At 44.8% G+C, this 13,698-nt stretch overlaps 1 protein-coding gene across 5 annotated transcripts in view; it reads left to right on the top strand.

Annotated features, from left to right (window-relative positions):
• Positions 1-13,698, top strand: part of CSNK1G3 (casein kinase 1 gamma 3) — a 143,373-nt gene that overhangs the window by 1,183 nt on the left and 128,492 nt on the right. The gene's annotated exons all lie outside the window — the stretch shown is intronic.

Raw genomic sequence — 13,698 nt, 5'->3', positions numbered from 1 at the left:
GAGAATGAAACACTTCTCCAATCTGTTGCCCAGTGTTTGGGACACTAGATCTAAAGTGTCTTTCTCATTTGCTCTCCGGTTGAATGTCATCTATTATTCCCTGTTATCAGCCATTTCAGGCATGTGAGAGGTTTACTGTAGTGTTCTTTATTGGATTTAATTATTGATCGGCACTCCAGTAAGTCCTCGCTCCCATTACCAAAACTTTCTATAGCTCCGCGTCTGAGAATACATTCACACCTTTTACGTTGTCTGCACCGTTTCCTAAATGCGGCCTAATGCCTTGTTACAATGCGGGAGCCTATGTCCGATTTCATTTTGTCATTTTTATTGTTCTATTGTCTTGTCATAAAGTTTTTGAATATTCTAACAATACTATAACCTTAAAGGGGTCTTCCTGGGTGAAATAAGTCAAGCTGTCTAAGATAGTAAAATTAAAAACGCGGTCACATTACTTGCCAATTAAAAGACGCTCTTTGCTCCCGCCAGCGATGTCCGATCCTGCACAGCCTTTTCTGTTTACTCGGGACATAATGACATCACAAGAGTACTGTGGATATGGATGGGTCGTCTCAGTCACGTTCCATCCAAAGTGATGTAACGTTAGTCGTGACTGGCCGCCATAGTCTTGTGGTGGTTCGCCATTATGATTACGTAGCAGATGTAAACAGAATAAGCAGTGTGGGTCCGGCCAGCTATCCATTTAAATGAAAGGGACATACGGTTCTGCCTTGGCTGTTTCCTTATTTGGGGATTGGGCACATCTTCTGACTTACCTTCTCCATATCCCATCACTTGCTCGGACCCGCACCACTCTCTCTCTAGAATGAATTGGTCACAGCCGCTTTGGCTTTTTCTCGGCAGGTGCGGTGTTAAAATAGCAATGTAGCGCAAGGCTGGAAAGGGCTGCTGCGCTGAACTTGAAACTGACTTTGTATTGATTGGTGAGGGAACCAGCCGTTGTCCTCCCAATGATCCCTGTTCGACCTTTCTGTCGGAGGAACCGATAAACGGAAAGCCAAACGGAAACTATAGCTTCCGTTTGCATTACCATTGATTTCAATGGTAATGCTTCCGTTGCAATTGGTTTCCGTTCCGTAAGGTTTCCGGTTTTTTAGCTGAAACAATAGTGTAGTCGACTACGTAGTTTTTGCGAAAAAAACGGGAACCTTGCGGAACGGAAATCAATTGCAACAGAAGAATTAGCATTGAAATAAATGTTAATGCAAACGGAAGCTATAGTTTCCGTTTGGCGTTCCGTTTATTGGTTCCTCTGGTGGAAAGGTCGAGCAGGACCCACGAACGGAACCCGACGCTGATGTGAACACAGCCTAAGGCCACTTTTACACGGCAGTATTTGGTCAGTATTTTGCATCCGTGTTTATAAGCCAAAACCAGGAGTGGGTCCAAAACACGGACGAGGTGCAAATCTTTCCGTTATACTCTTTCTCGGTTTGTTTTACTCCTGGTTTTGGTTTACAAGTACTGAAGCAGAATACTGCCGTCTGAATGTGGCCTAAGAGTATGTTCACATGTGGTTGGAAATGCTGTAGTTTTGCGCAAGGTAAATCCGCCACGAATTACGGTCCCAGGCATGTGGATGAGATTTAAACAAATCTCATCCACAAGCTGCTGAACATTTTAAGCATGGAAATCAGAGCATGCTCAGCTTGTTGTGGATGTTCACAGCGCAGTTCACCCTCTTCAATGTAGAAAGGGTGAAATCTGCAGCAAAATCTGCATGTAACATTTGGGTTTTGCTGTGGAATAATATGCAACAATCCTGCCACGCGCATTGGCTTTCCTTACAAGCACCAACATATTTTACTATTAAATGAGTTACCACATACAGCCTCCCTGTGATGCCAGTCGCTAGTGGTTAGAGCAGCCAAACCCACGGTGATCGACTTTTTACTGGGACATTGGAAATGGATACTAAGGCTGGATTTACACGAGCGTGTGCGCAAAAGGCACTTAACAGCTCCGTGTGTCACCAGCGTATGATGCGTGACTGCGTGATTTTCGCGCAGCCGCCATCATTATGACACTGTATGTTTGTAAACAGAAAAGCACGTGGTGCTTTTCTGTTTTCATTCATAGTTTTTACTGCTGTTGCGCGAATCGCGTGCGTCCCACGGAAGTGCTTCCGTGTGCTGCGCGTGATTTTCACGCACCCATTGACTTCAATGGGTGCGTGATGCGCGAACAACGCACAAATCTCGGACATGTCGTGAGTTTTACACAGTGGACACGCTGCTCCAAAATCACGGACTGTCTGCACAGCCCCATAGACGAACATAGGTCCGTGCGAGGCGCGTGAAAATCACGTGCGTTGCACGGACGTATATCACGTACGTCTGAATAAGCCGTAAGGGTTTTTACTGTCCGTGAAACCGTGGTCATCTGCGTATCCAGCATGCTGTTCGAAAATAGGGTCCATAGTGCATCCATATTTACGGATCCGCAAAAAAGAGGGAGGCTACAAATGATGTCACCAGCATGTCAACACCTTGAAAAGATCACCATGGTGAATCCCCTGCCGCCTCATAGCATGCTTTCGCAATCACGGCCAGCTATGGATACACATTCGTAGCCGTCCGCAATTGCAGATGCGGACAAGAACAGGACTTGTTCTATATTTTGCAGATCATTTCTACGGCATGGACACACATCCGCAAATATACGGAAAGGTGTCTGTGGCCAATAGAAATGAATGGTTCCGAAATTGCATCCGTAATTACGGATGAAAACTCCAGTCGTGTGCATGGGGCCTTACTGTTAAAATGTAGTTGTTTTATCTATGCAAATTCTGTGTGAACTTACTGCCACTAGGTGTCCCACTTCCTGTAATCTGCCTTCCACCCCTTGTTGTCAAGTAATGTGCAGAATTGCCGAACTACAGAAAGTGGGGGCCGACGACGTTTCTTCACAGTCTGTCTATGGTAAGGGCAGGAGGGAAACAGGAAAGAGAGCCAAACATGCTGCCCATACAAGTCTATGGAGAGCAGAGGGGGGAGCAGAAGTAGAATGAGAAAAATACACACAGACATGGTGCAGTTACTTGTAAGGTTTCTATATCGCCCCAGTCCTGGATTCTCAGCTACACTGCTCATTACTGCTGTAAAAAAAAAAAAATATATATATATATATATATATATATATATATATATATATATATAGGTGAGCAGGATTATGCTCTTCCCTGTATTCAGTGTATAGAAGATAGAATTAGAGCCTGCAGAGGGGAAAACTGCTAAAAAAATTCAGTATAACAAGTCCTATAATGGCATACCCCTCATGTACACACATATGATAGCTTATTCTGAAAAGTTCCGTACGCTTTAAAACTGAGAAGGATCTATTTAATTAGAACATCCCTTTTATACAGTTTTTGTGCGTGCTGAACAGGTATGGAGGGAGTCAGGTAGTCACCAGTGAACCTCTTTGATGATTGCAATAGTGGATTGGTGTTGATCAAAATAATATATTTTTATTCTTTGACTACTGTTTTTAGCGCTTAGTCTCAGGTAAATTTAGTGAAAACTTTGATAGTCCTTAAAGAGGCTCTGTCACCAGATTTTGCAGCCCCTATCTGCTATTGCAGCAGATCGGCGCTGCAATGTAGATTACAGTAACGTTTTTATTTTTAAAAAACGAGCATTTTTGGCCAAGTTATGACCATTTTTATATTTATGCAAATGAGGCTTGCAAAAGTACAACTGGGCGTGTTGAAAAGTAAAAGTACAACTGGGCGTATATTATGTGCGTACATCGGGGCGTTTTTACTTCTTTTACTAGCTGGGCGTTCTGACGAGAAGTATCATCCACTTCTCTTTAGAACGCCCAGCTTCTGGCAGTGCAGCACTGTGACGTCACTCACAGGTCCTGCATCGTGTCAGACGAGCGAGGACACATCGGCACCAGAGGCTACAGTTGATTCTGCAGCAGCATCAGCAGGTAAGTAGCTACATCGATTTACCTGCAAACGCCGATGCTGCTGCAGAATCAACTGTAGCCTCTGGTGCCGATGTGTCCTTGCTAGTCCGACACGATGCAGGACCTGGGGAAGTGACGTCACAGCGTGATCTCTCGAGAACACGGCTGTGTCTGCACTGCCAGAAGCTGGGCGTTCTGAAGAGAAGTGGATGATACTTCTATTCAAAACGCCCCGATGTACGCACATAATACACGCCCAGTTGTACTTTTACTTTTAAACACGCCCAGTTGTACTTTTACTTTTAAACACGCCCAGTTGTACTTTTACTTTTAAACACGCCCAGTTGTACTTTTACTTTTAAACACGCCCAGTTGTACTTTTACTTTAAACACGCCCAGTTGTACTTTTACTTTAAACACGCCCAGTTGTACTTTTACTTTAAACACGCCCAGTTGTACTTTTACTTTAAACACGCCCAGTTGTACTTTTACTTTTAAACACGCCCAGTTGGACTTTTACTTTTAAACACGCCCACTTGGACTTTTGCAAGCCTCATTTGCATAAATACCAAAATGGTCATAACTTGGCCAAAAATGCTCGTTTTTTAAAAATAAAAACGTTACTGTAATCTACATTGCAGCGCCTATCTGCTGCAATAGCAGATAGGGGTTGCAAAATCTGGTGACAGAGCCTCTTTAAAGAGGCTCTGTCACCACATTATAAGTGTCCTATCTCTTACATAATGTGATCGGCGCTGTAATGTAGATTACAGTAGTGGTTTTTATTTAGAAAAGCGATCATTTTTGACAGTTATGACCTATTTGGGATTTATGCTAATTACTTTCTTAATAGACAACTGGGCGTGTTTTTCACCTTTTGACCAAGTGGGTGTTGTGGAGAGAAGTGTATGACGCTGACCAATCAACATCATACACTTCTCTCCATTCATGTACTCACACACAGCGTGATCTCGTGAGATCACGCTTCCTGTCACTTACTCACACATTAACATTACTGAAGTGTCTTGAGAGTGAATAAACATCACCTCCAGCCAGGACGCTGTATCTATTTACAATCTCGACACTTCGGTAACGTTTGTGTGGGACTTAAAGAGGCTATGTCACCAGATTTTGCAACCCCTATCTGCTATTGCAGCAGATAGGCGCTGCAATGTAGATTACAGTAACGTTTTTATTTTTAAAAAACGAACATTTTTGGCCAAGTTATGACCATTTTTGTATTTATGCAAATGAGGCTTGCAAAAGTCCAAGTGGGCGTATATTATGTGCGTACATCGGGGCGTTTTTACTACTTTTACTAGATGGGCGTTCTGACGAGAAGTATCATCCACTTCTCTTCACAACGCCCAGCTTCTGGCAGTGCAGACACAGCGTGTTCTCGAGAGATCACGCTGTGACGTCACTCACAGGTCCTGCATCGTGTCGGACGAGCGAGGACACATCGGCACCAGAGGCTACAGTTGATTCTGCAGCAGCATCAGCGTTTGCAGGTAAGTAGCTACATCGACTTACCTGCAAACGCTGATGCTGCTGCAGAATCAACTGTAGCCTCTGGTGCCGATGTGGCCGACACGATGCAGGACCTGGGGCAGGAAGTGAGTGACGTCACAGTGTGATCTCTCGAGAACACGCTGTGTCTGCACTGCCAGAAGCTGGGCGTTGTGAAGAGAAGTGGATGATACTTCTCGTCAGAACGCCCAGCTAGTAAAAGTAGTAAAAACGCCCCGATGTACGCACATAATACACGCCCAGTTGGACTTTTGCAAGCCTCATTTGCATAAATACAAAAATGGTCATAACTTGGCCAAAAATGCTCGTTTTTTTTAAAATAAAAACGTTACTGTAATCTACATTGCAGCGCCTATTTGCTGCAATAGCAGATAGGGGTTGCAAAATCTGGTGACAGAGCCTCTTCAAAGGGAATGTGTTGCCAGCAAAACATGTTTTTTTTTTTTTTTTTAGTTAAACAATTAGTGTGTAGGTGATTAAACATTGTTCTAATTTTTTTTATTTTTTTTTTCACGAGTCAGGAAATATTATAAATTGGATTCTAATTTATAATATTTCCCATTGCTGGTCACTAGATGGAGCCATTCCCAAAATTGCAGCATTGCATGTGGTAAAGCAACCACATTGCTTTATGCTGCAAAATTGGGTAAAAATCCCTCGCTCTAGTGAGCTCTCAGAATCCCCCCCTCCTTTATCCTGGCTAGTGCCGGGAGAAACGAGGGGATTGAACGGTCTAACCTCCTACACTGTGTGTCGCCATTTTTTGAGCTAACACACAGTGTAGTAGGTTAACATACAGTAGTAAACACACACTGAAACACGAACATACATAGAAATCACTTACCTGCTCCAGTCGCCGCCGCCGCTCCCTCCGGTCCGTCCGCTTCGTCTGCTGCCGCTGCTCCATGTGCACAAGTCCGGAAGCCGCGACCGGAAGTAGTAATCTTACTGTCCGAGCGCGACTTCCGGTCCACAGGAAAATGGCGCCGGACGGCGCGCATTTCAAATTGAACTGTGTGGGAGCGGCGCATGCGCCGTTCCCACACAGCGGCGTACACCATAGTGGATGGAACGGGCCCCGTTCGCAGTCCCTATGGGACTGGAGCTGCCGTATTCCATGTCTGTATGCGTCGTTAATCGACACATACAGAAATGGAAAAAAAAATGGCAGCCCCCATAGGGAAGAAAAAGTGTAAAAATAAGAAAAAGTAACACACAAACACACAAATTAATCCAAACGTTTTTAATAAAGTACTAACATCAAACTGATATTACAAATTTTTTTTTGGTGACACTGTTCCTTTAATGACAGCAAGTGTGATCTCGATGTGCTGTGCTGTAAGTCCCACACAAACGTTACCGAAGTGTCGGGATTGTGAATGAACATCCTGTCCTGGCTGGTTGTGATGTCTATTCACTCTCAAGACACTTCAGTAACGTTAATGTGTGAGTAAGTGACAGCAATCTTGATCTCGCGAGATCACTCTGTGTGTGAGTACATGAATGGAGAGAAGTGTATGATCCTGATTGGTCAGCATCATACACTTCTCTCCACAACGCCCACTTGGTCAATAAGTAAAAACAAGCCCAGTTGTCTATTAAGAAAGTCATTAGCATAAATCTAAAATAGGTCAGAACTTGGTCAAAATTGATAGTTTTTCTAAATAAAAACCACTGCTGTTACCTAGATTACAGCGCCGATCACATTATGTAGGAGATAGGGTACTTATAATCTGGTGACAGAGCCTCTTTAAATGCAAGAACTCTGCTTACAGCAGCCCAGATCTCCGTTTTCTGGACCCTTGTGAGTTTGACTGGTTTGGGAGGGGGGTGAGAGACTGATCTTCTCTATCCGTATCATTATATATATATATATATATACTATTTTTTTTTTGGGTAGGGGTATTCTTTTGTGGCTAGAAACCTGTTCCATTTGTACTAGTGATCATTAGTGATGAGTTTTGAGGATGATATTGATTGTTTCTTTTTTGGTCTTGAAGATGTTTAAGAAAGTGTGTCCTACATGTCTGATTATGGAGAGAAATAATTAGTAGAATATTTGATGTATATAACAATTTTCCATTGTGTCCAGCGAGTAATGCTTCTGGTAATATGGAAGGAACCTTTCCCTTAAACCCAGACTATCTGAGCGTTTCTTTCTATTGATTTTTCCCTTTCAGAATATTTGAGTCACTTGGTCAACAGACTGCTGCGTCTTGTGCTCTGTATTGGGAATTTGTTTATGCCTTGTTTGTAAGTTATATCTATTGTTAATAATCTTACCACTTCTGTCATTCACCAATTTACATGAAAAAAGCCATGTATAATAGACTTGTTATAAAAATGAGGATACACGCAAACCAGTGAAAAGTAAAGCAGCTGCCCATATCAACCTGTCAGATTATTGCTTTCATTTTCAATCCCGTGTTGCAAAAATAGCAGCTGAGATCTAATTGGTTCCCATGGGGAATAGCCCTATTTTATTACTACTACCAGTTTTTATGCGTTTTCCCATTGTGGTTTTTTTTCTTTTTACGTCTTTTTGAACCAAATGTTTCTTCTGCCATGTGTCTGAGTAATTCTACTTATAAATAGTAGTGAAGACTCCTATCCGCAAACAACTGCATAAAGGATGCTGCCACAGGGGCGGCATTTATATTTTCTTCCCTTCACAAATGATAGGATAGTTCAAACATGTCAACTTTTAAAACCTTGTTTGCCCTAAAGAATTGTTTAGTCACCACAGATCAAATGGACACTTTATGTTTAAGTTGATCGGTTGTTATTGTGAAGGTGTCCTGAATGAGTTTATGAAGAAAATGGGCATAAAGCGGTCTGATTGTGCCATGACGCTCGTGTACAGCCCTGGGGTCCTTTTGAAGGTCCCCAGGGCTGACTGCAGAGGGATTCCCCGGTGTTTAATCACGTCACCGGGTTTCCGATGATGAGATCAAAGCGGGGATTTCCCTTTCGTCTTGCTGCGTTCACTGTCCGCGGTGATTAAAGGGTTAAACAGCTGGGGTCCAAATGTTTTCCGACCCCAGCTGTATTCAGCAGGCTGCTCTAAGATCAGGAGCTGTAAGTTACATCTCCTGCTTAGAGGATGAGCACTCACAGGAGCGCTTATCAGCCTTTTCTACAGCGACGCCAAAAGACGTCGCTGTAGACTATTCCATTATGCCTGGAACGGATGCAAACTGGCCGGGAAAAACGTCCCAAAACGGCCGATTTTTTATTTTTTTTTTTTTATTTTTTATTTTTTTTTTATTGGCCGACACTCAGACCCTGTCGTGTGAATAAGGCCTTAGCCCTTATTCACACGACACGGTTTCCCGGCCGGGTGGCGGCCGTTCATAAATAGTCCGTCACCCGGCTGCAGTAGGAACAATGGACCCCTAATGGGGCTATTGACACAACCGATTTTTTTTTTTTTTTTTTTTTTTTTTTTTTTTTTTTTTTTGACGGGCCGGGAAAACCGGCTGTCAAAAAATGGGACATGCTCTTTTTTCGGCCGTTTACCCGGCCGCCCGGCTCCCATAGAAGTCTATGGGGCCGGGTAATACACGGCCATCACCGGAATGTGTCCCGAGTGATGGCCGTCTCTACCGTCGCTCGCTCTCTCCTCACAGCGCAGAGTGCATGTGAGGAGGAGGAGTTTATGCCGTTCAGAAGAAGCGCTGTATGCTGGAGGTAACAATGTGGGGGTGCTGTATACAGGGGTACCGTACAGCAGGTGGAAGGGGACGCTGCGCTGGCTCCCTTCCCCTTCTTGTTTTAAAAGCGCCCTGGCACGGCGAGTCAGCAGCCGCCTTTCCGCCAGGGTGCTTCAGGCATCGCCACTGCTATAGCGGCTGCTAGTGGCGACACCTCCCATGGCTGATGGCGCCGCTAGCAGCTGCTGCGGCTGCTACTGCTGTAGCGACGTCCCTGCTCTGCTATGTGCTAGCCCCACTTTAGCTCCTTGAAGGAGCGGAATCCCCGTGTGTTCGGGTATTCCGCTCCTGGACAGAGCGCTTGATGTCTCTGTCCATATATGGACAGTGACATCAGGGGAAACTCCTGAAGCAGAATCCCTGAACACTCTGTGACCGGGGATTCCACACCTGGAGAAGCCAGTAATGTTCAGTGTCCATAAATGGACACAGACGACAGGGGCTTTTCCTGAAGTGGAATCACCGGCCACATGGGGATTCCACTTCAGGAGTTGCCCCTGATGTCACTGTCCAGATATTGACAGAGACATCAAGTGCTCTGTCCAGGGGGACATACTAAAGAATGAAGAAAAATAATAAAGTAAAAGAATGAACATGATTACTAATGTGAAGATAATATAAAAAAAGGGCATAATGATTTTTTTATGCTTGGTATACATGGCATGAACAGATTTTCTTTGGAGGTAATGAGGAAATAAACAGAAATTCCATATAAACAGACGTTTTTGGAAATTTCTGTGCTTGATAGACCTGGAATGAACAGGATCTATGTGTAGTTTAATTAGGCATCTGTTTCAATGGAATATGTGTTCATTCCACTATAAACTGCATTTATATCCTATTCATTCCTGTTTTATAAAGCACAGGAAAATAATTACGTATCTGTTTCTATGGAATATTCATTCCACAATAAACTACACGTAGATCAAAAAAACAATTGACAAATGAAATTCATCCGATTTAAAAACTGTCAGGGAAAAAACCGGATGCAAATCGGGTCAAAATTGTCCGTTAAAAGCGGCAACACGGCCCGGAACGAAATCGGAACGGATGCAAACCGGTCGGGAATATCGGCCCAAAATGGGCGATTTTATCGGCCGACACTCGGACCCTGTCGTGTGAATGAGGCGTTATTCACACGACAGAGTCCTGACAGGGTCCGAGTGTCGGCCGATAAAATCGGCCGTTTTTCCCGGCCGGTTTGCATCCCTTTTGCATCCGTTCCGGGCCGGGCATATCTAGACATTGACATCAGGGGCAACTCCTGAAGTGGAATCCCCATGTGGCCGGTGATTCCACTTCAGGAAAAGCCCCTGTCGTCTGTGTCCATTTATGGACACTGAACGTTACTGGCTTCTCCTGGTATGGAATCCCCGGTCACAGAGTGTTCGGGGATTCCGCTTCAGGAGTTTCCCCTGATGTCACTGTCCATATATGGACAGAGACATCAAGCGCTCTGTCCAGGAGCGGAATCCCCGAACACACGGGGATTCCGCTCCTTCAGGGAGCTAAAGTGGGGATAGCACATAGAGCAGGGAGATACCTCCCTGCTCTGCTATAGTGGCGTCGCTACAGCAGTAGCAGCAGCTGCTAGCGGCGCCATCGGCCATGGGAGGTGTCGTCAGGCAGGGCGCTTTTAAAACAATCGGGAAGGGAGCCAGCCCAGCGCCGCCTTCCACCTGCTGTACACCCGGGCCCTGCCACACAGCACCCCTTTATATAGCACTCCCACATTGTAGAAACTTACCTCCAGCATACAGCGATTTGTTCGAACGGCATAAACTCCTCCTCATATGCACTCTGCGCTGTGAAGAGAGAGCGAGCGACGGTAGACACGGCCGTCACTCGGGACACATTCCAATGATGGCTGTGTATTACCCGGCCCTATAGACTTCTATGGGGGCCGGGTGAACGGCTGAAAATAGGGCATGTCACATTTTTTGACGGCCGGTTTTCCCGGCCCATCAAAAAATTGGTTGTGTGAATAGCCCCATTAGGGGTATATTGTTTCTACTGTGGCCGGGTGACAGCCGTTTTATGAACGGCCGTCATCCGGCCGGGAACCCCTGTCGTGTGAATAAGGGCTACGGCCTAAGGACCTGCACCGCCTGCCGTCAAGACGGTGGGTGGTCGTTAAGGAGTTAACAGATCTGCTTTTATTCCTAAAAGTTACATTCTATCCTCTTGTATACGTGTGGGCTTACATTAAATCTCATTAATTACATTAAGCCCCCCTGCACACGTAGCATAATTGCTGCAGATTTTCCATGCGTATATGTGTATTGAAAATCTGCGGCGTGTTACAATAGCAGGTAAGTGGATGAGATGTGCAAAAATGTATCTGCGGTGCCGATGTTAATTTATACTGCAGAATAGTTAAATATTTGTTGTGGACTTTCCCCATTGAGTTCAATGCGATAGTGAAATTCCGCATCAAATAGTCCTACGGTTTTTGCTGCGGAAAAGCTGTGAAATCGCAGCAAAAATTGCACGTATAATGTTCTACGGAAAAATAAAAGAATTCAATACTCTCTGCTCCTGGCGTTCCCATAGCGACCCTGAGAAACATCACTCCTGCCATGGCTGGTCTACGTTTAGCTGGCCTCCTGGGATGACATTTTATCCCATGTGACCACTGCAGCCAATCACAGGCTGCAATGGTGACATGGGAGAGAATCATCCCAGGAGGCCAGCAGCACTGAGACCAGCCCCGGGAGGAGTGACTCGTCCCTATGGGAGACCAGGGAGAAAGGAAAATATTTAATTCTCCCCTCATCTGGTGTCCGCAGCGGCTATTTTGGCCAAAAGTCTGCGCCGAATGAAACACTATTTGGTGTGGACTCTCGGAAGGAATTATCTGCGGTATCTGGTTCCGATTTGCTGCAGAGTTTTCCAAAGCAAATCTGACCCATGTGCATGGGGCCTAATATTATCCTATCCTCTCTATGCTTATCATAGTAAATTGCACATTGATTTGGATGTTGATTTGAGACGCACATATTGTACCGATGACAACTAGTCTGTGGGGCACACGGCAGCATGGGCTAGGTTAGTTGTTGATTTGTTATTGTAGATTCCCCCCCAGTTGACTTCCATGTGGTAAAACCACATGGGCTGTTTTTTTTAATGCCATACTACTTAGTCTAAGATAACATCTGTTCCGTAACACAGCCTCCATTGTGGATCCGGTCATAGTGCCCAAAAAAATTGTGCTGAATGCAGTGCTATTTTATTCTGTAAAATGATGGGCACCATGACGGAAACCCGACGAAGCTTCTTAAAGTCCATAGATTTCACCGGGCGTTGATTTCACCAGGCGTTGTTGGTGTGCATCATGCAACAGATCCGGCACTTCAGTGTTTGTTTTTTTTTTCCTTTTTGTTATTACGGAATAAAAAGACGGAAAAATTAACTCCGATGTGAACCCAGCCTTATGCAGTTTTAATAGAATCATTCCTAGGAACACTGCCTGAGACGTGCGGACTAACTGCAACTTTGTCATTGGTGTGTACATTGGGCCCTACTTGCTTTTTCAGCTGCTGCAAACACTGACGGTTGAGTGTAACCGTATAACAGCCTTTTGTAGATCTATAGTTCATTGACAGAGGGGTGTGTGTATTGTGTTAAAAGTACAGATAGGAGAACTGGTTGCTGACCTTTATGTTCATGTTTTACATGCGTTAGGCTTGTGTATTACGAAGTGCATTTCTACTATATCCTTTAGGCTACATTCACACGAGCGTATCAGATTCACGTGCGTAAAAAACGCGCGTGAGTGTTGCGTTATGCATCAGTGTACTTTGCGAGTAGCATGCGTTTTTCACACTCTCGCAAAGCATTGTTTTTTATTTCAATCGATTTGATGCACAAACCACGCACCGCACACGGATGTTCATCTGTGTGCGCTGCGTGGTTTTTACGCACCCATTGACTTCAATGGCCGCGTAGGTGCGTGAAAACGTACCAATATGGGACATGCAGTGAGTTTCATGCAACGGACTCTCGCTGCGTGAAAATCAATGGGTCTGTGTGCTGCGCGTTATTTCCATGCACGGCACACGGGCGTTATTCACGCTTGTGTGAATGGGCCCTTAGATTGTGTTCATGCCTCCGTGTGAAATCGGACAAATGTGGAGGTACAGCAGGACCCGTAGACTGCTATAGGTCCTCTTTTATGGCTCTGTACAGCTCAAATCATTTCACAGCCTAAGGCCTCATTCACACGAGCGTATTTAACGTCCGTGATACGCACGTGAAAATCACGCGTGTCGCACGGACCTATGTAACTCAATTGGGCCTTTTAGACATGCCGTGATTTTCATGCAGCGTGTGTCCGCTGTGTAAAACTCACGACATGGTCTATACTTGGGCGTTTTTCGCGTATCACGCACCCCTTGAAGTCAATGGGTGCATAAAAATCACGCGCATCACGGACGCGTGATTCACACAACAGTTGTTAAAGACATGAAGGGACAAATAAAAGCACCTCCTTCATTTCTGTTTATTAACATAAAAACAG

Source organism: Rhinoderma darwinii, chromosome 1, assembly GCF_050947455.1.
Source record: "Rhinoderma darwinii isolate aRhiDar2 chromosome 1, aRhiDar2.hap1, whole genome shotgun sequence".
NCBI lineage: Eukaryota > Metazoa > Chordata > Amphibia > Anura > Rhinodermatidae > Rhinoderma > Rhinoderma darwinii.
The sequence above is the reverse complement of the archived record's forward strand: the minus strand, read 5'-3'. Positions and strand labels throughout refer to the sequence as shown.